General features: G+C 43.2%; 2 long non-coding RNA genes across 3 annotated transcripts in view; one reads left to right on the top strand and one right to left on the bottom strand.

Moving 5' to 3' along the window:
• The window catches only part of LOC146170655 (uncharacterized), a 25,815-nt gene continuing 2,214 nt past the window's right edge, over positions 1 to 23,601 (top strand). Inside the window, exons 1-3 of one of the 2 annotated variants that reach the window (XR_014703147.1) lie at positions 1 to 243; positions 7,339 to 7,427; positions 9,883 to 10,192. This is a non-coding gene — a long non-coding RNA (uncharacterized LOC146170655). Of the gene's footprint in view, positions 244 to 4,017; positions 4,169 to 7,338; positions 7,428 to 9,882; positions 10,193 to 23,601 lie in introns of those variants that run through there. The other variant, XR_014703148.1, reaches the window with a different exon arrangement.
• LOC146170656 (uncharacterized) overlaps positions 21,051 to 23,601 on the bottom strand; it is a 9,246-nt gene continuing 6,695 nt past the window's right edge. The window contains exons 2-3 of the long non-coding RNA XR_014703149.1: positions 23,034 to 23,096; positions 21,051 to 21,121 (exon numbers count right to left, since the gene is read on the bottom strand). This is a non-coding gene — a long non-coding RNA (uncharacterized LOC146170656). The remainder of the gene's footprint in view (positions 21,122 to 23,033; positions 23,097 to 23,601) is intronic.

Below are 23,601 nucleotides of genomic sequence, written 5' to 3' on the forward strand. Positions count from 1 at the left end.
GATTTCAGACGCCAAAATATACTGTTGCCAGCTGGTCCACACCACTACGCACTACTTAGAGCACAGAGAAAGTGTAGTACCTGAATTCAACCTTTGTAGTGCATCTGTCCGTCATCTGGATCGCGTGTTTAAAGAAAATATATGTGTAACTGTTCTTTGGCAGAATGATAGCAGCCACTACACCCTGAAGCGTTATGGCTCTCGACGGTGATCGACATTCTTGGCAGCTTCTCGTTCGTGCAGGTGACGCTTTACTTTTCTCTACAACTACCTGCATTATTTACTCGTATCATTGTTGTTAATCGTACTGTGGCATTCGGTCTTCGCGGGATGGGCTGAGTTTTTCCAGGCTTCATCGGTACGCCCTGAGCGCTATTTAGCTACACCGACCAACTAAGGAAAGCGAGCTTTTTTTCGGAATGATCGAAGCGCACTGCCGATGTAGCGCTGGTGACGATTCTCTTCCATAATTTGTTCAGTGGCTTTGTAGTTCGCGGCCCCGGCGGCCGACTTTCAATGACAACAAAATGCGAACATTTCTGTGTGCTGTGAGATGTCCGCGCGTTCAAAAACCACGGATGATTCCCGCAAATAATCAGGATCCCTCCGTTACGTCATTTCGAAAAGTTGAACTTATGAACCCCGCAATTTACATTAGACTTCGCATCTGCGGACGCTGGCCTCGCATGTGCCGTGAGAATCGAACTCCGTGTTTGCGACCGTCTATTTCATTGAAAACGTTTCGGTAAGTTCTTATTGCTGGTGAACAAATTAAAGTATGCTTAGCATGTTAACGCAATCGCGGCAGCGCGAATCGGCGCCGAATGTGATGCCCATCGGTGTTTGCGTAATACTCGAAAGGGCGCGAAGGTTGGCACCTTCTCTCTAAAGCCAGTTTTTCGATCACTCTGTGGTCCTACTGATTTGTTTTTGACAGTTCTTGGGGCTCTTTTCAAATTTTGAGAGTAGGTAAAGGCAGTTAGCAGCATCTACGATTTGAGTCGGGCGCGCCGCAAAAAGAAAACGGCATTCATCAACTTCTGCCAGCTTTTCTGTATAGTGTACCTAGGGAAACTTAAGCGATTCACTCGTGCCTAGCACCAAGGAATGCTCGATTTCTTCCCCTATGTTGGGGAGATTTGCACACTTGCGACTAGCAGCGGTCGCGCGACCGTTTTGGTCGAAAAGCGACAGTCGCAAATGGTCGCATCGGTCGAGAAGCGACTGCCGCGGGCCGATCGGGCACTGCTCGAATTTCTAGTCGCGCGACTACTGGTCGCAAACCATTTCACCAATCAGCGAGGTCTCGGAGTACTCGATCGAGCACCTTCTCAATGCAATTAAAGAATACCCCTACTTTTTCAACAAACGGCATCCGGAATTCAAAGGCAGGGAGAAGGATATGGCCTGGGAGGAGATTGGAAAGATATTCGGACTATCCGGTAAGTACTATGAACTTTTGAGAAGTGGGTTTTTCACGCAGGCGCAACATTTTATATTGACACCGTCTATTCGTCGCCGGCGTTCTCGCCTGAAAAAGCTGAAGTGTCTGGCAAGCGGCTGCTACCGACGTTTGCTGTCGTGGCCCTGCAGCTTTCCTACTCCCAACTCGTTTTTCGAGAAGGCGACAGTCGCAAGTGTCAACATAGCTCCTCTCCTCTGGTCGCGCGACTACGCTGCGCCGGGGACGCCGCGAAAACGGTGCTAAAAAGCGCCCCCTAGGCGTCTGCTGGGTAGTACAAATCGCCGGCGTCTGCATTCGAATGCATTGAGTCAGTATGGATCCACCGCTTTAATTTCTATTATGTATGAAATACAACGAAATTATGGCGCTGGAAATTCATCTAGGGCTGTCATGACGTAAAAAAAAGGCAATAAATAATCCAACGTCAGGCATTATACAACATGCAGCAATTGGAGCGAAGTCTCGGCGCGCTGCCAGTCGAGAGTCTCGCTAATTCGTGGAGCTCTACAAAAGCTTTACACGCAGCTGAGCTGAAGCAAGTGAGTACGCGAAACCGCAACATGGATATAGGCAGCGTAAACAACCCCCCTGAGGCACAAAAAGTCCTTTCGATGGGCACATTGAGCCGGCCGTGCATATAGGCCGTTGGTGTTTGCGTTCAATGCATGCATGTGATTTTGTAAGTTGATCCTAAGCTTGTTATTGCTTTTTACGCACTGCGTAGCTGATAAGTCACACTAGTAATGTTTGGAAATACAATCCACGTGCTGGAAAGTCCCACAGAAAGCTGAAGCTGAGACTGCAGAAACGTTCGAATTACACCGCGGCAGGCGCTTGTGTTGGTCATTAGGTGCAGATATCAGAAGGCACGCATACCTCGTTTCACTGCTAAACTGCTAATAGCCTTTGATTTATGTGCTTACAGCTCTCGAGCCAGAGCTTTTGCCTGTTGGGGGCAGTGGGGACGTTAATTAAGCGCTCTATCGATCAAGAACGCGCGGTGCATGACCGAAATGCTATTGTCGACTGCATAGTAATTATATATATATATATATATATATATATATATATATATATATATATATATATATGCCCCAAATGACGTCTATTACTGTTTTCTCTTGAAAGTGAATGGCTGCTTTCATCGAGATAGCAAACGTTTTAAGTAAACTCTAGTTTATCGTCTTCACCTTTCGTTGCTTGACGTATACGTACGTGCAGTTCTTACACAGCTGCCGAAAGCAGTAGCATAACGGACGGTTTCGCTCTCGATCACAGATAAACATATAGATGTACACTATATAATTTCAGCTCTGAGCAGGCGGAGCGGGCAACTTACAGCGAACGGCGTTTCTCTTGTGCTCTAATCAGTGCATGCATACACATGGCCGCCCGTACCAATCGCATCGTAGCCCCGTTCCGCGTGTCTTGAAAGAAAGCAGTAGAGTTGAACAAGACAATTGTCAACTTGTCCGTGGCACCCTACGATGAAAGCGAAAGTAGCAGCGGTGACGATGTGTCGGGACGGATGGTGCACGGCAAGATCAATGCCGGATGCTTTGAACATTTCGCCGAAAGGCAGCCGCAGCGCTTTTTTTTTTTTTTTAATGTAAGGCCACTGCTGGTTCACAATGATGTCCATGATACGTGACGACTCTTTGCACGCTCACGAAGCGGCAAAACGAAGCACGAATCAATGTAGAAAGCCTGCGAGATACGCGTTGCAGCATAGGCAGAGCCGCTGTTGTACTACCCCATGGCCTCCGAGATCACCATCGCGCGCGTGTTCGCGGAGGTGATCTCGGAGGCCATGACTACCCAGTCAGGCTTTTCTCAGGTCCCTACGGAGAATGGACGCCTCCCCGTGCTCCTAGAAGGAATCTGAGTGCAAGCAGATGAGGAAGTAGCGGTAAGCCGATTTGAAGCGCCTTTCTGATCTTTTGCCGTTCATGTATTGTCAGAGCGTTCGAACGGCGCGCATCGTTTGCATTTATGACAGTCACCGCTACCTGCGCGTTTAAAGGCTGAATCGCATGCACGCGAAAACTCACGCGAACGCGACGGCGGCACGCGTCGCGCGAACAGAAATACATGTGTCGCTTGGCTCGTCGCTCGGATCTGCCGAAATAGAAAATTTCGCTCGTTCGCCCGGAAGTAACCGTACGTCACTGCCGCTCATTTCGCATGCTTTCTTTATTTTGCTGTGTTGTATTGTGATTGTGCATTACCGCGTAAACATTTCGCTTTGTACGGACAATGGTGGATAGCCAAGGATTCAAAGAACGTCTAGTCGCAACCGAAACAACAATAGAAACAAGGGGTCACGTGACTATTTGTGCCGATTACAGTGCAAGTTCACACACACTCGATACGGTTTGCTGTAAATACATTTTACTTTGCCACGTTGTCGCAAAATAACGTTAATTCTTGCAATCGTTATGACTGTTGTTAGATTTCGCAATAGTTTTGCGGTGTACTAAGCCACTATGCCAGCCAAATGCCAGCCACACAACGTACACAGAGCGTTGTCGCCGTTTCGCCCGGTTCGCGCTGTCGTGTGCATGCGTCTTCCCCAGTAGGCGACGGAGCGAACCATGATCGCTTACGCCGCGTCGCCTTGTCGCTTTGCTCACCTTTTCGCTCACATGCGTTTCCCGCTTAAAGACACGAGTTAGGCTTAGTACAACGGAATATGCATGCACGGTAAGTTCGTGTTTCGAGCGCTAGGCCGCAAATGATGTGCTCCCCAGTGCGTTTGAGCATCACGTAAAACGCCTGCACAGCCTTACAGCGGAGAACCGCCACCCGGCCTGCTTACACACGTCGCCCTTCATTTTTCGGTTCCCCCACGTTTTGTTTTTTCAGGAGACCGTTTTATAATTTGGATTCTTTTTAAGTTATTTTTGCGCTCACTTAGTCATGATTGCTTATTTTCTTTTAGGGCAGAAGTGCTTTATATTCACATGATTAAGTCTTATATATGGTATGTGGCACACAGAGAATTTATTTATTGCATACATTTTCGTCTGTATTTCTATTCATTCATGATTTCGTCACATAATTACCATCTGCATTCACCCAGCATTTCCTGGTCAACGATAGACTTCCTCTTCCTTGCAGATTCACTGTGGAGAAATTGCTTTTTATCGCAGCATTGTAATTATTATGAGGCAGTGATTGATACAGCAGTTCATTAGATGTCAGTTGATGTTACCTGCATCTCAAGCTCCTAATAGGCATCACTGGTGTCCTAAAGGCACTTGTTCTGAAGTTATTAAAATATGTTTTAACTGCTGAAAGTCAAATGTTGACTGCTATAATAATTGGTCCGAGATATCTATAATAGGTTCCATATGGCCTCATCAGCAGTTCGCACTATGAAGCTATGGTTATTAATTTTATGGATACAGCTATGAAAAATTACCCTGGTAAATGGGTACGTGCATTTGTACAACGAAAGCGAAAAAAAAAGAATTGCAAAAGTAGCGATTTTGTTAGCAATTGGGTTTAACCTGCAAACTTAAAAGGGTGTTTAGAATGGCACTGCATCCCAAGGGACAAAACAGTGGTCAAGGAGAGGATGACAGAAGGGGACGAAGACGTTTTCTATTCATTTCTTTTTGCCCTGCTTTCAAGCAAATACATCTATAATAGATTATGGTAACTCAAACTAGAACATCCCAACACATTCTGAAATACCAGAAAAATTTGTGAACACATTTTTTCCTTTATTATTTTTTCCCGCAAAATAAGTCATGCAGGAATCTAGTATGTTTGCTTTTATCATATGTAATCTATCTGTTCTACAAATATTAGCTTTTTGCATCTCAGTGTTGTGTACCTTGTGTGCTGTAGTTTTCACTTGAAAACTTCTGTAAGTTAAAGAAAGGCGTAGTCCTCATTCTTAAGTTTCTTGCATTATTGTGTGCATGAGTTTGCGTGCATATGTGTGTGTGTTATATTTTATAAGAAGGAAGTTTTAAAAATCTGCAAGTTTTCATGTTTCATTGTTTGCTTATCCCGCAGCAAAATAAGTTTTTATCTGGTTTGGTTTAATTTTGGAGTTTAACGTCCCAAAGCGACTCAGGCTATGAGAGACGCCGTAATGGAGGACAAGGACTCCGGAAATTTCGACCACCTGGGGTTCTTTAATGTGCACTGACATCACACAGCACACGGGCGCCTAGCTTTTTGCCTCCATCAAAAAGCGGCTGCTGTGGCCGGTATTCGATCCTGCGTCCTTGGGCACAGTAGTCAAGTAGTATCTTCCAGGGAAAATTCCTTTTTCATATAGTAAAGCAATCACTTCCCAACACAAGGTTCTGCATTAGGGATAGCCATGTTTCACCACAGCCCCCCCCATTCAAGGCCACTACAGTAAAAACAGCACGAAGATAAGCAATGGTTGTAAAACATTTATTTTGATGTGATGGAATAGCAACAAATGCAACACATACAAGATATATAAGAAACAAAACAAGCTTCGTCATAGATGCAGAATTGAAAATTACTCGACGCGCTTCTCAATACGGTTCCTTATTGAGTCCCGGTTCCTTATTGAGTCCCTGGCTTTCCTAAGGAAAAGGTGGCTTGGAAAACAACAGCACAAGTTCTCGGCTGCCGGTGTGGTAAAAAAATATCTATGGCCATAACCCTGCACTTTTTAATTAAAAACGACGCACACGTCCGGCAGAGTGTAGGTATGGGGCGAACTTGGCGCCCTCCCTTCGAGGATTAGGGAGGGCGGCTGCTCCCCCTAGCCCCCATCTGTGCACGCCTATGCTTACCAAGACCAACAAACAAATATACAAAGTAAAGTTTTGGTACCTTTTCGGTTGCCTTTCTTGCAATTAAATTATTTCAATAGGACGGTCTTATATATTTTTGTACAACAGGAAACAGTAAAAATTCTTTCATTGCCTATTAGAAGCTGAAGTTAGTCATATGCTTTCTTTATATATATATATATATATATATATATATATATATATATATGAAATGTGTGAGGTGATGAAGACAGGCAAGCGTGCTATCAGGTGCACAGTGTAATGGCAGAGGCCTGGCCTCAATCTGGCGTACAACAATAAGTACAGTTAAAACTCGATTTAACAAAACTGAGGGGAGCCATGGATTACTTCATGAAATTGAGTGAGGCATTTTTTGTCACCTAATTCCAAAACATTCGGTTATATGGTGCAGCAGACTCCGCGGCATCATTTTAGCGAAGCGTAATTGGCCCGAAAATGTAATTATGGCCTGCAGTAACAATCAACATCACTAGCGCATATGAAAAGAAACAACAAAAGTTATTACCTCAACAAGAAGTCCAAGCGGACCACAAGTTTATCTCCTTGCAAAGAAGCGACAATGTTTGAATGCGTGTGCTGTGTAAATAATGATCGCGCACAGATCCCTCAAAGTCGACTTAAAAAGTTTGAGTTTGTCCGGCACGTCTTTCATCCCCTCATATGTTCCAGCAAACTGATGCAGCAGACAAAAGGTGCCATGTCTCCCCTCCCATGGCTCCCCTCAGTTTTGTCAAATCGAGAAACAAAACAAGCTTCGTCATAGATGCAGAATTGACAATTACTCGACGCGCTTCTCAGTACGGTTTCTTATTGAGTCTCTGGCTTTCCTGAGGAAAGCCAGGGACTCTGGTCATCTGGTGAATTCAATTCAAAACGAAATTTTGTTTGTGACAGTGCATCAAAAGCTATAAACTTTGATATTGGGAAAGTGTATTCATTGGCTAGCTTTGCTGCTAAATAATGATTTCTTTTGCTAGGAGTTTTGCTGGAGCTCTGCTGGAAAGGTGCGCTCAGATTTTTTGTGTCAGCTACAGTTGCCAACAATGAACCTATTTGTCTGTGCAGATCAGTTCAAAGTTGACCCTGTGTGCTGCTGGGGACTGGCAAGAGAATCCAGTGAGCTGCCAATGTGTGTGGACAACTTTCACGACACTGTGAGTTAGGTTTGAGGGACATTGTGCTTATGATGTATGCAATAGTAAGGAGGCTGCAAAGTGAAGAGTACTGTTGCTTCAGCTGTGTCCAGTAGTATTTGTTAAGCTTGCTTGTGTTTAAAATGCCTAATTTCAGTCGGTGCACTGTTATACCCCTGTCACACGAGTAAATTTAATGACATTCGTATTGAATGACATTAGCATCTGATGTCATTATTCTCCTGCTACACGAGAAAATTTAATGTCATTAGGTTCGAATGACATTCTTCATCGAATGAGTTTGGGGAACTCATTCGCATTCGATCGCGAACCGAATGCGCACTCTTGACGCCAGATACACAGCAGAAGCAAGTAACGCAACAACATTGCGCACAGTGAAATTTAAAAATTATATTTCTAGAGTTTTGTTTTAAAACCTGTTAATTTAGGTGTAAAATTATTCGCACTGCAAGCTCTCGCGGAACGGTATTACTCTCGGTCACAGCAATGGTCCAGTCATGGCAGCGACTCACGATCATTTTGGGCTCTATTCCTTGGTGGCCGCATCTCCCCGTGTAATTATCTCGGAACTGTTTAAAGTTGTGACTGAGCTTCTCGCAGTTTGGACGTCAATTGCATGCTCTGCGTGTCTCCGCACTGTGTATCCGCGCTCCGCTGTGTTCAGCCGTATTGCTTGTTTACATTTATCGAATTTGTGGGTGACGCAATACTTGACTTGGATTTTTATGGCTAAAGTGCTACAGCACAGCCAAAAGTAATGTTTTTCGATTGAATTATCGTACAGAAATGTTTTGATCAGCTTTAAAATGTTACACAGTGGTTTCAAATGCCTTTAATGCGCACTGATGTTCCATAAGTGCAGTATTTTTTTTATAGCTGATCGTAATAGCCACAATTTGCGAATGACATTATATTTTACCGTGTAGCACCGAAAGCAAACCGAATGACAATAAATCTGCTCGTGTGACAGAGGTATTAGTTAACGTATAAACAGTGTAGTGCTATTTTTGGTCCAGTGCATGCAGTCTATGCAGCTTGGAATGGGTGAAACTAGTACAGAAGTGCACAACACATAATAAATAGTGAGCAGACGTTTGTCTCGGAAACAAAAAAATATAAATGGGAAGGAAAAAGCTTCATTGTGAAATGAGGCACTGCTTATGCAGATACTGTTGGGTATTGTATAAGAAAGTAAGCTTGCTGTTCTTGGTGTTGTGAGTCGGTGTTCTGTTCAGATAACTGTGTTGTGGACCCAAATTATGCGTGCACCTGGAATAAGTGGTTGGTTGTGCATACTTTTACTGCAGGAAATATTCCAAAGAAATTAGTAGTTCACGAGGGTACGTGCTGTTGCGGGCTACTTGGTTTAACATTGCTAAAAAGGCAACAGTGCAAAAACAGGACAAAGCGCACAACGACCAACAGAGGCGCTGACTTTCAACGAAGTTTCTTCTAAAGGTGCATGCACATTAAGTTGTCTTGAGGCAAGCTGTCAGCTGAATCAATGTCAAGGGCAGTGTAAAGGGCCGGATAAAAGCTATAGACTCTTAAAAGCTACAAAATCTTTCAACTAGTAATTACACCTACAGGAAGAGTGACATGAGAAAATGAAAATAACAAGGTGCAGGTGAAGGATGGATGATGGGCATACAGTTAGGTAAAAAGGTTAAAAAGACCCAAGAGAGGTGTGATTTCCTTTACCTGCATCTTGTTATTTTCATTTTCTCATCACTATTCCCATAGTCATCGTTTCTCATTGAAACTTTCTATAGCTATTATCTAGCCCTTTACACCGCCCCTGATGTCGATTAGCTGACAGCTTGTCTCGAGACTACGTACAGGGTTGCCACTGAGGTTTTGATCAGTGTCGCCAGATGGCGGGCAAAATGTTGCCAAATGTAGCCATTTTTCATTGTAATTTCACCAAATATGTCGCTACACTATAAATGTAAGGTTAGAGCAGTTGCTGACTATGGACAATTTTATGGGGCTTATGTGTTACTATGCTGAACAGTAAACAAAATAATTTTTTATATTTGACTATACCGAACAAGCCAGAGGTATCGAAAATTCCAAGCTTATAATTTGGTGTGATGTTTAGTTTTGTATTTAGGTAGCCAGAAAAGGTTAAACAGCGAACTGTTTTGCCACGGGAGAACTATGTGTGGCGTTTGCTGCAGACTTGATTCGTACCTAACTCTGTTAAGAACAAACAGTAAGATGGAGCCCAAAGTAAAACTTCTTCCGAACAGTAATAATAAAATCCAAATTGTATACAAGGCCGTTTATCAAAGGAACTTGTCAACTGCATCTGCGACGGCGGCGCCAGTTTAATGCTACTACCGAGAGTGTTTTTGCCAACTGATTTCTTGTGAATGTCACGTCCTTAATTTGTTTTCCTCTGTACTCTTATTTTTTTCATCAAAGGCAATATTCTTTAATGTTTTTATTGCAGATAACGTGCAAGCGTTCTTATGACAGCTGGCTGGGAGCGAAGTTTTGGCTACAGATATTTCCATGACTTTACCTCGGCCTAACACCTGTACTTGATTTGCCGGGCTGCCTACCGATTCAGGAAGCTGGCAGGCTTCCGAGCTTACACCCAGGTATGGTTGTGCATATGGCTGAGTGGTCGGCATGGCCAGGAGAGAGAGCACCACCAACGATGCAAGATACTGCATGTGTACCCTACTGACCTGGCATCACCGTCTTGAAAGCTGCGGCCACTGAAGCAGTTGCTGAACTTTTGCTCTTCACTGTTCAAGGTATGCTTCACAAATATTTGTCTTGCTAAACTGTCTATGTGCACAATTTGTGGCTTTCAGTCCCTGACATCGAATGCTTATATAAATGAACATCGACATTTCCGCATGTTTCCGCATATTGTGCGTGCATTGCATTGTTTCTTCTGGCAGGGCTCTGAAGTGCAAGCATAACTGCTTCCTAGCTCAAGCGGGCTATGCCATAAGCTTTTTCCTTTGACTTCTTCACTTTTGTTTTATATGTGTTTTGTCTTACTGTTGCTTTGCACTGGTGATGTGGAGGCTAACCCAGGGCCAAAGATCAAGGACGTGTTGACATTGCTTAGAGTGTGTCATGCCAAAAACCTGTGCAGCTCTGAGCTCAAGGAAGAAATTAGTACAGTAAAACCTCGTTACAAGAAACACTCAAGGGACCAGAAAAAGTTGTCTCTTGTAAGCAAGGTCCCTTGTAACCAAAACTTTTAAAAGCACTGTATTGATCAGTTTACGGCACATCAGCATATAAATGCATTCATACGCATTAACAGGAAATTGTTCAGGTAAGGTTAAAGAAGTTATTCATACTAGTATGTAGTTTTGTCGGTGCAGAGTATATTCCTTCCCAAATTCTGGAGGTAAAGCTCTTCACTTTGCAAGCCTTCCTGTTGCTGCAATACCTTTGAAGCACTCTTACATGCTCGTCACCCTCAGATGCTGACACTTTTCTTCTGAAATGTCCTCGTAATCATCCTCTATGGCACATGTGCCATTTACTTGCGCGAGAATTGCACACTATGTAAGCTCTTCTGGAGCACACAAGATCCACATCCGCAGATACGAGTTCCTCAAAAGATTGATTCCTCAGCAGTCTTTTTGGATGCACGCCCAATCTTTATCTTCAAAAAAACTTTCCACAGTATCCATATATGAGCCCTCTTACACCATGTCGCTACATTTAGCTTGTCTGAAACAGTTTTTCACAGCTTCACTTCTCAGGCCATTCCAGACACCTTGAAATCACCTGAACAGCAAACTTCCCATTAATTACTATTGTACAGTCTTGCTGCCTGTCGAGCAACAAGCGTTCTACCAACTTTGTTTTGTACAGCAACTTGACAGAGTGCATAATGCATTTGCCTATTGGTTGAAGGTAGGGTGTGGTGCTCGGAGGGAAAAAATAACTTTGGTGGCTTTGAGCACGAGAACTTTTGTGCTGCAAGTCCACAAAGAGAAAGACATCAGGATTCTGAGCTTTCATCTTGTGATCAAATTTTAACAGTGAGGAATTAAAATGCTGGATTTCATTCATGCATTTTGATTTGTTTCGTAGGTGACAGTAATGCGATGCCAGTGGCTGAAACAACGGAGTCGTTCTGACTTTGCAGTCATGGAGAAGTGCTCCTTCTCAGTTCCTGAAATATTGTAACAAAAAGGATGCTGATATGGAACAGAATTCAGCTATGGGAATCTGAAGTGCATCATGTATGAGTTAATACACTTCAGCGGCATTGCATGAGCACACCTGGATTGTCTCTCTTCTAAATAGTGAAGAATTTACTCTAGGAACCTAAAAAGGTTGCCCTTAGTAACAGAGTGTCTCTTGTATGCATTGTTAACATGGCAGACATAGGAAAACCAGCCAAACCATTTTCAAATGTCTCTTGTAACGAAATTTAACTGTATCACAATGGCCAATGTGAGTGCTATGGGAAAAGAATACAGAAAATCTGTCAAAATTTCATAGCAGCATTGATGCTCTGCCTCATTCCATTCAGAAGGTCAAGATTAAAACATAGAACAATTGATGAGTTAAGAATACACTTAATTGAAGACATGAATAACGCAATGAGAAGAAATAGCCTTATCATCAAGGGACTTTCTAAGGAAGAACATAAGGGTTATGCCGAATTGGAGCAAATTGGTAAAAAATTCTACAGCAACTGCCTGGACGTAGGAGCAGGGGCACCGAACATACGTATCGCGTAGGCCAGCGTTGAGAAGGAACAAAGAGGCTGGTAGCTGTCAAGTTTTCTAAGTCGGTCACAGATACAAGCAAACTGACAAACCTGGACTCACTAAAAGTTTGGTTAGAAGATTTTTCTCGAATGGTGTAACTTTTGCTAAAGAGGCTGCATGACTTTGCGAAAGAAAAATGAAAGCGAATGAACATGTCTTCTCGCAATTGAACAAACTCCATATGCTCAGCAGAATCAGCTGGTATGATCCTGCTTTGAACATTGCAATTCACATAAAAAAAGTGCCAAGCCAAATGAGCGTGCTCATTACATACACCTAATCCAACGACCTTGCTCTTGTAAACTTTTGCAATATCTTTTCCAAACTTGACATACTGAAAGGTCTCATTGATGCCACTTCACTGCGTATCATTCTCAGCTCAGACACTTCACTTTTATATGACATCAGCATCAGTTGTCTCAGATTCTCCTCAGTGCTTGTCATTATTTGCAAATATAAGACCGGATCTCATGCAGATGTCATGCTTATCACAGGGAAACAAGGTTGTCAGCCATCTATCATTGCTGTGAACTCGCCCCTAGAGGCACTGTATGTTTCTCTCAAGTTCAGCCGTTTATGGTGCATTTTAGGAACCTGCTACGAGTCACCACATGGTCGTTTTGAGTTTACTGACTTACTTAACAAGGCAATCAAGCTGGTTACTGCCATGTTCACTAATTACCTCCTAATACCGGTTAGTTCAACTATCCTGTCACTGACTGGAAATCATCAGTAAGTGCATTGGATAACCAGGCTAGACATTTTTTTTTTGTTGGCTCATTTTATTAGTGCAGTCTCACCAAACTAGTCTATGAACCCACACGTGGTAATCACATTATAGAGCTCATATTCACAGACAGTCCTGATATATCACCAGAACATACATTCTAGATGAAATTGGTGGCCATAAAGTTGTACAAAGTCATTGCTTGCTTCCATCTGCTGCAGTGCTGTAAGTCCACAGAAATTTCAGGGGGTTCAACATGTAGGTTACCATGGCATCCATTTTAAATATCTTCATTTAATTGGTTAGGCCAGAAATTCCAGCGTTGGCATTGTGAGTTAAAAATCGAGGGCATGCCTCAGGCAGATAATAGCTGGCAGCTTACATGGCGATGTCACAAGACCTCATGACATGTCCATGTTGGCAGGAGCTGCCTACCCAGCTTCTCCTTTGAGGAAAGAGGGTGAGAGGAACTGAGCCCTCAGAGTCTGGCGCACTACCCCCACGCCACGTGGGTACGTTGGCAGCTTACGACTCAATGCGTAAGGTAATAGAGGTACAGACTTAAGTGATTAAGCAAGTCACAAAGTGCTTATTCGCGATTCCAGCAATCCATGCGACACCTGGCGGTGAAACCATGCAACGCGCCAAAAAGGTCCAGTAGCAGACGCCCTTCGCTCGCGCTATGGAAACCCGCTAGCACCGCGAAAAAGGAAAAAAAAAAACAAACAAAAAACAATGCAAAACTGATTCAGCAGCGTTCCGCAGTGCGTGTCAGCACAGTGGCACATAGTTTCATGTATTTCCTTCGTGCTCTAGTGATCGGTGCCAGAGAATCAATGCATTTCCAATCTCTGCGTAACGCACTGAAAGTGCCGTCAACAATTTATATATAGCCTCATCAGTTCTTGTTGTACAATTTCTTTCCTGGTATCAGCTGCCTTCTACAGGCACGAAACACCTACGGATAAGTACCAGTAAACAATACGTACTACATAGCTCGACTTCTCGCGTCGCATACATAAGTCGATATCAGCGCACGACAGCTTGATCATGGCGCTTTTTAACCTTGTTCTGCTAAGGAAGTCATCACCAAATGCGTGTAAGGGAGCAGTCTACGACGATCTGCTGAATTTTTCGCCGCGTCAAGCAGGCATCTCGAGATGTGCAGGCCACGCAGCGCGTGACACTGTGCTCGATCTTGGACGGCACACGTTACAAGAATTGGGCCCGTTGCATGATTGTTCACCTATATGCAGTCGCTCACTTTCCACATTGCAGCTTAATACACTTGAATAAACTCCCCGAATCGGTATAGTTTTGTTGGTGACAGGTCTGTGATGACTAGGTCACTTCAGGGCGCTCATTTGGTCAAGTTCCTGCATGCGTATCGCACCTCGGATCCAGAATTAGCTTAATTACTATATTAATCAAACAATTAAGGGGTCGTTCAATTAACTCAAAAAGATATTGAAATCAACAGCTTATCCGTGCTCAAAATGCAACTTAGATGAGCTCATCTTTTGAACTCAAGTTCCTGATGGCCCTCCATACGTCTTGCCACAATCAAGTTTAGTTCTAGGATATTCCATACATATGATATATGCTGAGTGCAGTAAACATTGCACATTAAGAAAAGGATATCAGTAAAACAAATGAATGATTTTGCAGATATATCCACACATCACCTCATCAACTGCAGCATAAATAACCCTCGTGAATAAGTGAAAGGGAATGCAGATTGTCCATACAAAACTGATGCACACAACCTTCCTTGCATATACATAGAGTGTGCTTTCTTGAACACCTGGCAATTAATTGCAAGAAATGATTTGCGGCTACTCTAAAGGCTGTCTCATAAAACAGATGTCAAGAGGAGCTTTATCAGCTGTACGAGCAAGCCAACGCACTCATTAGTTTTTCATGTTTGATGACGCACTATTAAAGGAGATGGCTTTCTCGACAGCAGCTAGTATTTACTTAATTCCACAACTTCTTGGACGTTTTTCTGAATATGCAGTGCACAAGAGTATTGTAAGTGTACATAAGCACTCACCAGAATGAGGGAAAGATGTGTACACTGTGTCAAAGAAAACCAAACAAGGGTTGAGCATGAGCCTCAGTGTACAAGCAAGCAGGATCGGTCTTCACCTGGACGAAGAGAAGTCCTCTTGTTGAAATGTTTGCTTGCGAACTGAGGCTTCCCCACAAATCTTGCTTTTCTTTGATACTAGATGTCCAACATTTCCATTTGTCACTTTTCTAATGCTCTATTTTCGCACTGCTAAATACAAGGTTAAAGGCACATCACCTGACACAAGCAGTAATTGCTGTGTGCCTCCTGCACCTGATATCAGATTGCTTTTTCTCTTTACAGCAAAGCTTTCTCAACATTTACACCCAGTCGCACATTCCGCTGCAATATCCTGCTAAGCACTAAATAAGTCACACGGTCTCGACAGCAAGTTAGCTCAGCTCTGAAAGGTGTCACAAACTGCTTTCAGTAAACTTGCACACTTGTGTTAGCAAAGCACTATTGCATTAATGTCTAAATAGTAGTGACATACTGTACATGACTGTGTCTGCGCCCGACATATAGTTCTCTTGAAACATATTGCTTTTTGCACCATTCTCACTTTTCCAGTTTACTTCTTTTGAAGCTATGCAAGCAACAGCAGCAAGCGTGGCATTGTTAGAGTTGTGTGAAACTGTAAATGAGCATCAGGTAAAGAAAGAACACGAGATATGGGAGCTATGTACCATAAAGCATAAGTACACATTATTAGTTGCTCTACCGTGCAGCTTATATTAGAGGCAAAACTACTTACCACATACAACAAATCAGCACAGGCTTTGGCTGGAACATAGTGTTTCCACTGTCACTGAAGCCACACTTCATGCTTTCACTTGGGGTTGACACATGAATATTATTTATCAATGTTTAATTAGAGCAGTGTTTTTCTGCTACAACTCCGTCATTGCTGCGATCAGCTTGCAGTGAGCAGGAACTGTGTTGTTTTCTCATGAGAAAGCACACTCGGACATTATACATGAAATATTTTTATTATAAACCAGGGAATGATAAACTAGTTTTCTCTATGACAGTTGCACTGTTCTTCTGTGCCCTGATTTTTAAACAGTTGACAAACACATAAAGTAGCCCTGTCCTTTATTTCAGCAAGGAGCACAGTGCCATTCAGTGTCAAAGATGTTATCTTCAACAAACACCAGAATACATATCAGTCATGGAAGACCAGGAGGCATGCTTGAAGGTGGTGGTAGCAGAGCATATATTCAGAGTAAAACTGGAAGGACCAAAAATGAATTAACAAATACAACTACTTTCTGCTACTTAACTGGTTACAAGACTAAGCATGGAGTCCAAGCTCAGAATGGAGTGAACTACCCTTTCTTCAATCACTTGGTTAACAAAGAAATAAGGGCGGTAATTTCCAGTGGCCGGGCCTACAAGTCCATTCGTATTGCTAGTCTGGCCCTACCCAGGGCCCCACTATATGAACTACATCAAAAATAAATACAGCAGCACTTTCTCCGGTAACGTATAGAACCCTTTCCCATCGGGAGGCTGTCTTCCCCACTTGTCTCCTGCACTCTGTCGCCCCATCGACACACGTGTGTCTCTTGCACTCTGTCGCCCCATCGACACACGTGTTGTCCAATTTTATTTCCCAGAATGTTCTGGTCGTCTGCCTGGGCTAAAAGCTGCGAGTAAACAGCTTGATGAGACCCACGCAGCTGTTATAAGGCAGGCCAGCATACATTAAAATAATATACATACATATCAAGAAGCAAATACATTTTTTTTTTCATGTCCTAAATGCAGCTAGCCGGATCATTGATGTAAGTAATGCAATGGAAACATAAGTATATCACAACAGCATCTAAATATCAGTTCTGAAGCAAAACAAACTAACAGGATATATTTACAGAATCACAAAAAAAAAAAAAAATACCGCAGTTAGTGCATACTTTAACAACGCTTTAATTGTGAAATTATAACAACGGCCATGACTGAAAATAAGAGAAGTTTATAACTGTGGAAAATACCATCGAGTTACATAATTACAAAACACTGACCCAGTGCAGCTTTAGTGGACTGATTTATGTCTTAATTTATTTAAAATTGAGGGAAGAGTATATTCTAATGTGTGCAGCCTGTAGTCCGTGCAAAAAAATGGTACCAGCCACTTGTCTGTGTTACGTGTGTTCACTAGATGTATATTTTCTTTCAGCAGGGTGGCATCTTTAATCATAGTTCTGAAGTTGTAAGGAAAATAATATAACAACAGAACTCAAAATTCATACATATCTTGAATCCTTACTACATTATATGTCTGGAGAGCTTCTCGAGTATGGGCTAAGTAACCAAAATTTGCTATATGATGAATGATTTTCTTTTCAAGGAGATAAATTTTCTCTGTGTTTGTTTTAGTAGTTGTGAACCAAACTAAAGAGTAATAATTCATACGCGAGACGAATAATGCATTATATGTCTGTAGTTTTATTTTAGAAGTTTTATTAGAAATTGCACTTGTCACTGACGAGAGCTTAACTCCTGAACACGCGTATCCAAGGTCCACTGATTCTTTCCACTGATGCGCTTTCACATGTCATTTATAATTGTATTCTGCCAAGAACAGCATAGAAAGGGCTGCAAAACCTCTATGCCCAAGGCGATTGAGGGCTCGGAGCAGGAGAGGATGGGAGATTCTAGTTCCCACACTTTGTACTAGGCCAGAGTGATGTTTCAACTGCTTTCTCAGGCACTCTGTCACCTCATCAGAGAAAGTAAGGAGAATGCGCATTTCCCACGGCACTCGGTTGTATTGTTACAAAGACACCCTTGTTACAAAGTGCTGTTACGTATCCCTGAATGACATCCATGTTAGTCCATGCAGCGGCATGGGTGGCTGTACACCTCCCCAAAATTGAAGGGGGGCAGAGAGAGAGAGAGTCTTGCCCATAGTAGAGGAAGTTGCATAGGCAGGTACTGGAGGCATGCATCTGTATGTAAGTGCAGACCTGCAGAATCACTACTGCACAACAATACTTGTAACATATTAGCTGGAAAAATATTATTGCACTCACCAAAGTATTGTTTTACAAATGAACACCAATCTCCATCAGCAGTAGCCATGCAAAACTCCTGAAATTCCAAGCACAAAGAAATGTCAAGAGGACGAGCTACAGTGTAAGAACTTTACCGTAAAAACCCGCGTATAATACGAACCCGAATATAATACGAGGTGAAATTCTGGAGACGCGAAATGGAAAAAAAAAGTTTTTACCGCATATAATACGAGAGAGAAAAAACAAGACATTTATTGAAATCGGACCTCACACTTCAATCACTTTCATCTTCAGCAGCGCTTTCCTCGGAAATTTCTTTGTCGGACAAATCATCCCACAGGTACTCATCTTCTGTGCCATCGAGGGCGTTTGAGATGCCGCACTTCTTAAACGAACGGCGCACAAGCTCCTCTGGGATGCTTGCCCACGCGTCCACAATCCATTTGCACAGCGTGGCTGGCGATGCTCGCTTCAGCCGCCCGGCCGGCGTCACTGCAGGCTCACCTGACCGCATCCATTCCGCGTAGCATCGCTTGACTGCGTCCTTGAAGGGTTTGTTGACACAAACGTCGAGAGGCTGAAGTTGTGAGGTCATCCCACCCGGAATCACAACAAGTTCTGTGCGGCAGTCGCTTAGCAGCCTTTTCACCGAGTCGGCCAAATGGCAACGAAACGCGTCCAGCACGAGGATGGATGGAAAGGACAACAGTGCACCGGGCCGTTTGCACCACACTGACTTCACCCAGTCGAGGACAAGATCCTCGTTCATCCAACCTTTTTCGTGGCATCTCACGATGACATTCTTCGGCAGCTCCTCACCTTTCGGCATTGTCTTGCGCTTGAAGATGACATAGGGCGGGAGCTTGCGGCCGTCTGCCGTGCACGATAGCATGACTGTAACCCGCGTCTTCTCGTTTCCAGTAGACCGGATACAAACTTGTTTAGAGCCTTTCTCATGGACGGTGAGGGGCGATGGCATGTCCAGGTAAACCGGCGTCTGGTCAGCATTGCCTATTTGCCCCAGCTGAAAGTTTTTGGTCTTTCGCAAAGAAGAAATCACGTGGCGCTGAAAAGCCACCAGCAGCTCTTCGAAGGATTCGGGCAGCTTTTGTGAAATCGAGGTTCGCCGGCGTAGCGAGAATCCAGCACGGCACATATAGCGATGTATCCAGTGCTTGCTTGCTTTGAAGGCGGAGCTCGGAATTCCCTTTTCCCTTGCAAGCTCCCTAGCTTTTGCTTGCATAAGCTCTACGCTCACAGCTAGATGCGATGCTCGCTGTTCTCGTACGAACTCCGTCAGAGCGAGTTCAATTTCCGGGAATGCGCCATTCTTTGGCCCGCGAAAGCTTCTTCGCATTCCCTTGCACGCGAAAAGGGCTTCTTTCTGTCGTCGCCATCCGCGAATGCTTCCCTCGGTGACGCCAAACTGCCTCCCGGCCGCACTGTTGCCGATGTTTTCAGCAACTAAAATCACCTTTCTCTTAAAAGCAGCCGAGTACTGTTTCCGAGACCCTGGCATCCTGCTCGTTCACTTAAAGAAAAAAGCGTGCACTTTTTCGCGAACCGTGGTTTGCACGAGAGCACATGCGCTTATGCTGTGCGCACTCGACGACTCAACAACAAAGAGACGACACCTCGACGTCGTGGCCACTGCGGGGTGCGGCCACGTTAGGGCAACGAAGCCAAGCCGTAGCCGCACATCGATAACAAAGCCAAGCCGTAGCCACGCGGCAACAACGAAACCAAAACTTCTCGCAAAACTTTGACATTTTGGTTGGGATCCGCAAATAATACGAGGCGGAAATTTGGAACGCTGAAAGTTGGAAAAAAAACTCGTATTATACGCGGGTTTTTACGGTAATCAAGCTAACCTTTGCTGGGCTTATCGAAGCCAACAGCAGAAGGTTTGAAGGAATTGAGCTAATTATCTGAACAATATATGAAATGCAGAAGAGGTTGGCAATAAACTGATGGACTTGTATAAAGACGCATGAAGCCTGCTCATCTTCATAAATCATTTTTAAGTCAAGAAACCAAGCTTAAGACCATAAGCTACAATGTGTTGGGTACATGAAGTACCAGAAAATGTTTAATTGAAAATTTGTCACTGCATGTCATACAGATTTAAACTTTATGTGGAGTGGGGCTTTAATGTACAAAGTTGTGAAGTATTTACAATCATAGATAAACACAATACTGAGCTCCAGGGAGACTAGTTTGGCAGTCTAACAGTTTGTGAACTACCTTACTGAAGATCCGCTGCCCAAATAAATATTTTCACCTCCTCCCAGCGTCGACTAGGAATGTCCGACAACATTTGTGAAGGAACTGTGATGATTTTTGCTTAGTACACTTTTACAAACAAGTCTTTAGGTGCCTAGAATGCAGCACCATCATAGCATAGATTCACAATATACAATAATCATTACTGGAAAAGACAAAGTCGACTATTTTAAATGGCGTTCAGGCGAGTTGTGTCGCCCACCTACCATTCAAGTGCTCCATAATTGAATTTAATTTACCAGCTTCATGAGCACAAAGCACCCAGTGATAGGAAACTGGAGTGACGTGATGCCTATCTTGTGTATCACAACTCAGACAACTCAGTGCGTATTACGAAATTTTTTCTTTTGGCATTCAAGCAATCGTGGCTAGAGTACAGACAGGTTTACTTTTAAGATTCTAGTAAGCAATGGATAAATGTCCGATAAGAATTTTGCATGAAATGTGTTTGCACAGACTGCAGATGCATAGTTTGTAAAAATTGACAAAGCATCAAATTTTATTTCTTGGTCATGCAATACAGCACTATGCTACCTCCAAGCTCTAAACTTTTACAAGGTAAAGAGCACCCTTTTCCTCAAATTATAAGGTGTTCTAGTCTTTGGGAGTGTTATTTGGTATACACTAAGTGGCTGAGAAGCAAGCCTTGTTGCCTGGTAAAGATGGTATATGCGATAATTGCAGTGATGCAATCGTTTTGATATCTGAATCACTCGAGAATGTTCAGTGTCATTGACTCTACTGTTTTCCTGTCGCCTTCTGCCCCGCATGTTCCACACACAGGCATCCGCTGGTCCTCTTCAGCGCAATAGGTTGATGTGGATGGCAGGCCTTTTCAGCTGCATTGTTAAAAAACAAAATTAGAACAATGAAAAATACTAGCAGTAAATGAAACGTGCACTATGGTTCATAGAAATTGTATAAACATAAAAATATGGTGAAGAAAGCCTCTGCAAACTGAGTACAAATAAAATAACTTCACAAAGGAGTCTGCAACTAAAATTGGAGAAAAAATTGCGAATTTCTTTGCCAAAGATATGTAACATCTTAAGAAACATGTTTAAAGCAACAGATTAAAATAACAATCATATGCTGTTCCACAGTCTAGTAAAAAGGTCTACCACATTAAAGGAAGGACAAGTCGCTCTTCTTATACCATGCTTGATTTATTAGCACCAAAATTGCGTAGAAGCATATTCTTCCTCAAGCAGAACTTTTTTCTCTCCTGAAGTATCTTCCTAGTGGTACTTGCAGCCTATAGAGAACAGGTTATATATCATGTAACCAGAAAATTTCCAAACTCAGAAGCTGGTGCCATAAAATAAAAACTCTTGCCACCCATCCTACACCAGCGGTGCCATGCTCCTTAACCTGAAACCAGGTCAGTGGCAAAGTAATGGGTGAGATATCATGTAACGCATGTTATGGTCCGAATGATTTAGGCACGCCGATTTAGGCATTTGAATGAGAAAGGCACACACATCCAGGGTGTGTGCCTTGTGACAACTGGCAACTACTGTGTAGAGTGCACAGTAGGGGAACCAAAGGTGCCATAATAATTTCACTTCAGTTGTTGAATCACTTTACTGGTTCAAGCATCAAAGGAGCAAGACGAAATTGAGGGTGACGAACCATGCAGGCCAACAGAAAGCACAGTTTTATGGTTTACTTTCCTGTCTGCCCTTTTAACAACTGTCTTAGCAACTTTTCTTTTTTTTCTTTTTAACCCTGTAATTGGGTTGGAAGTACATCGTCGACAGGTAGACACAAGCCAGGCAGGCCGAGCAGCGTGTGAATACTACACAATACGGAATTTATACTAACAAGCTCCTCGATCACAGACTGCCTGAGGGAGCGAAAATTCCTGAGGCCCTCGTTTGAGAAAGAGTTAATATCTGGTAGCCTAGATGTAAATATGCACGCAAAAGAGGTGACGCAGCACGCAAGCTTTTTGAAGGCATCACTTATCACTCTTGCACTCTCGAGGAAAGCAAATGCAGACGTGCATGCCACACAGTCGGCGTAGCGACATAGAACGCAAGCTCAAGACACCTGCATGCTCAAATTGACACCTAGCAATGAAAGCAGCACCATCAATCACGAAAGAATTGTTGCACTAGTTCAGTGAAATGCGCTGTTAATTTAAACTGCACTATCGTGCACAAGCCAAATCTCATCAAAAACCACATTCGTTTAAAATAATCATGACGGCCCTTCTCGTCACTAACAGCTTCATATTCTTGGAAACGAAAACATACCGCAGACTGGGGGGGGAAAAAGTTATACTGCTGATCGCTATCAAACAGCAGCAACAAGCTTGATGACTTGAGGCTTATAAGATGAGCCTTTCCATTCACGCTGAATAATTGCGAAATCGTTGAGAGAGAGAGGGAGGTATTTTAATGGCAACAGGAGATGTCTGCCTGCGAAATCATTGAGGTCCTTACCTGTAGTAATATGTAAACACAGTGCAGTGCCAACGTGCTTCCGTAGAAGCATCGGCGACGCAGTAACACGTCGCTTTTCTCCACGGTAGATTTCATAAACATTTTAGTCAGCTGATCACTATTTTTTGAGGATCTCTAGTGACGCTGGCACCTAAACTTCAGTCTGATATACCCTACGGCACTTGGGGCACATCAGAATGAAGCGTGAACCGTCACAAACGCGACCACTCTTCACAAAACACCACAAATTTTGTCACAAGCTAAGAACAGCTATACATTTTAAAGGGACAAGTTGCGTGCTGACCTCGATACTGCCGCCATCTTGCCCAGTGTGGCCAGACTTAGAGTTGCAAATAGGCAAAGAAATCTGCAAGGGGAGCAGCAGATGAGTCGTTAATACGGTTGCATCATAACCCTAAAGTCTGGATTTGCTGGTTAGCAACTCGTACACATTGCCAGGGTACATTACCTGCACATCAATCGGTCATTAGAAATTTATTGATAGCGGGCCGGGGCCAGTCTAGATACTGAGTATGAAGTTATGTTTTGCAGTTTTCCTGAAATCTAAAGTCTGTGTTGTGCCATTTAAACATTCCAGTTCAGCGGTTGTGCTAGTTCTACAGCATCTGACTTTCGCGCTCTATATTCAGTCTACTACATTTATTTTTGGCTTATATGAGGCGTGGGCCCGAGGTGATTAAAGGGATATTTGCAGTTTTCTGATTGCGCCAGCAGTCCTAAGAAACTGAGAATGATGGCGGTGGACATTTTTAAAGGCGTTTTGCTTATATATTTTCTTAAAGCAATGATGGGGACCAGCTGAGATGTAGTTTTATGCATACCGCTTTTTACCACCTGCATCAGTGACAGAG

Source organism: Amblyomma maculatum, unplaced genomic scaffold, assembly GCF_055883805.1.
Source record: "Amblyomma maculatum isolate TAMU_Amacu unplaced genomic scaffold, ASM5588380v1 scaffold_93, whole genome shotgun sequence".
Taxonomy (NCBI): domain Eukaryota; kingdom Metazoa; phylum Arthropoda; class Arachnida; order Ixodida; family Ixodidae; genus Amblyomma; species Amblyomma maculatum.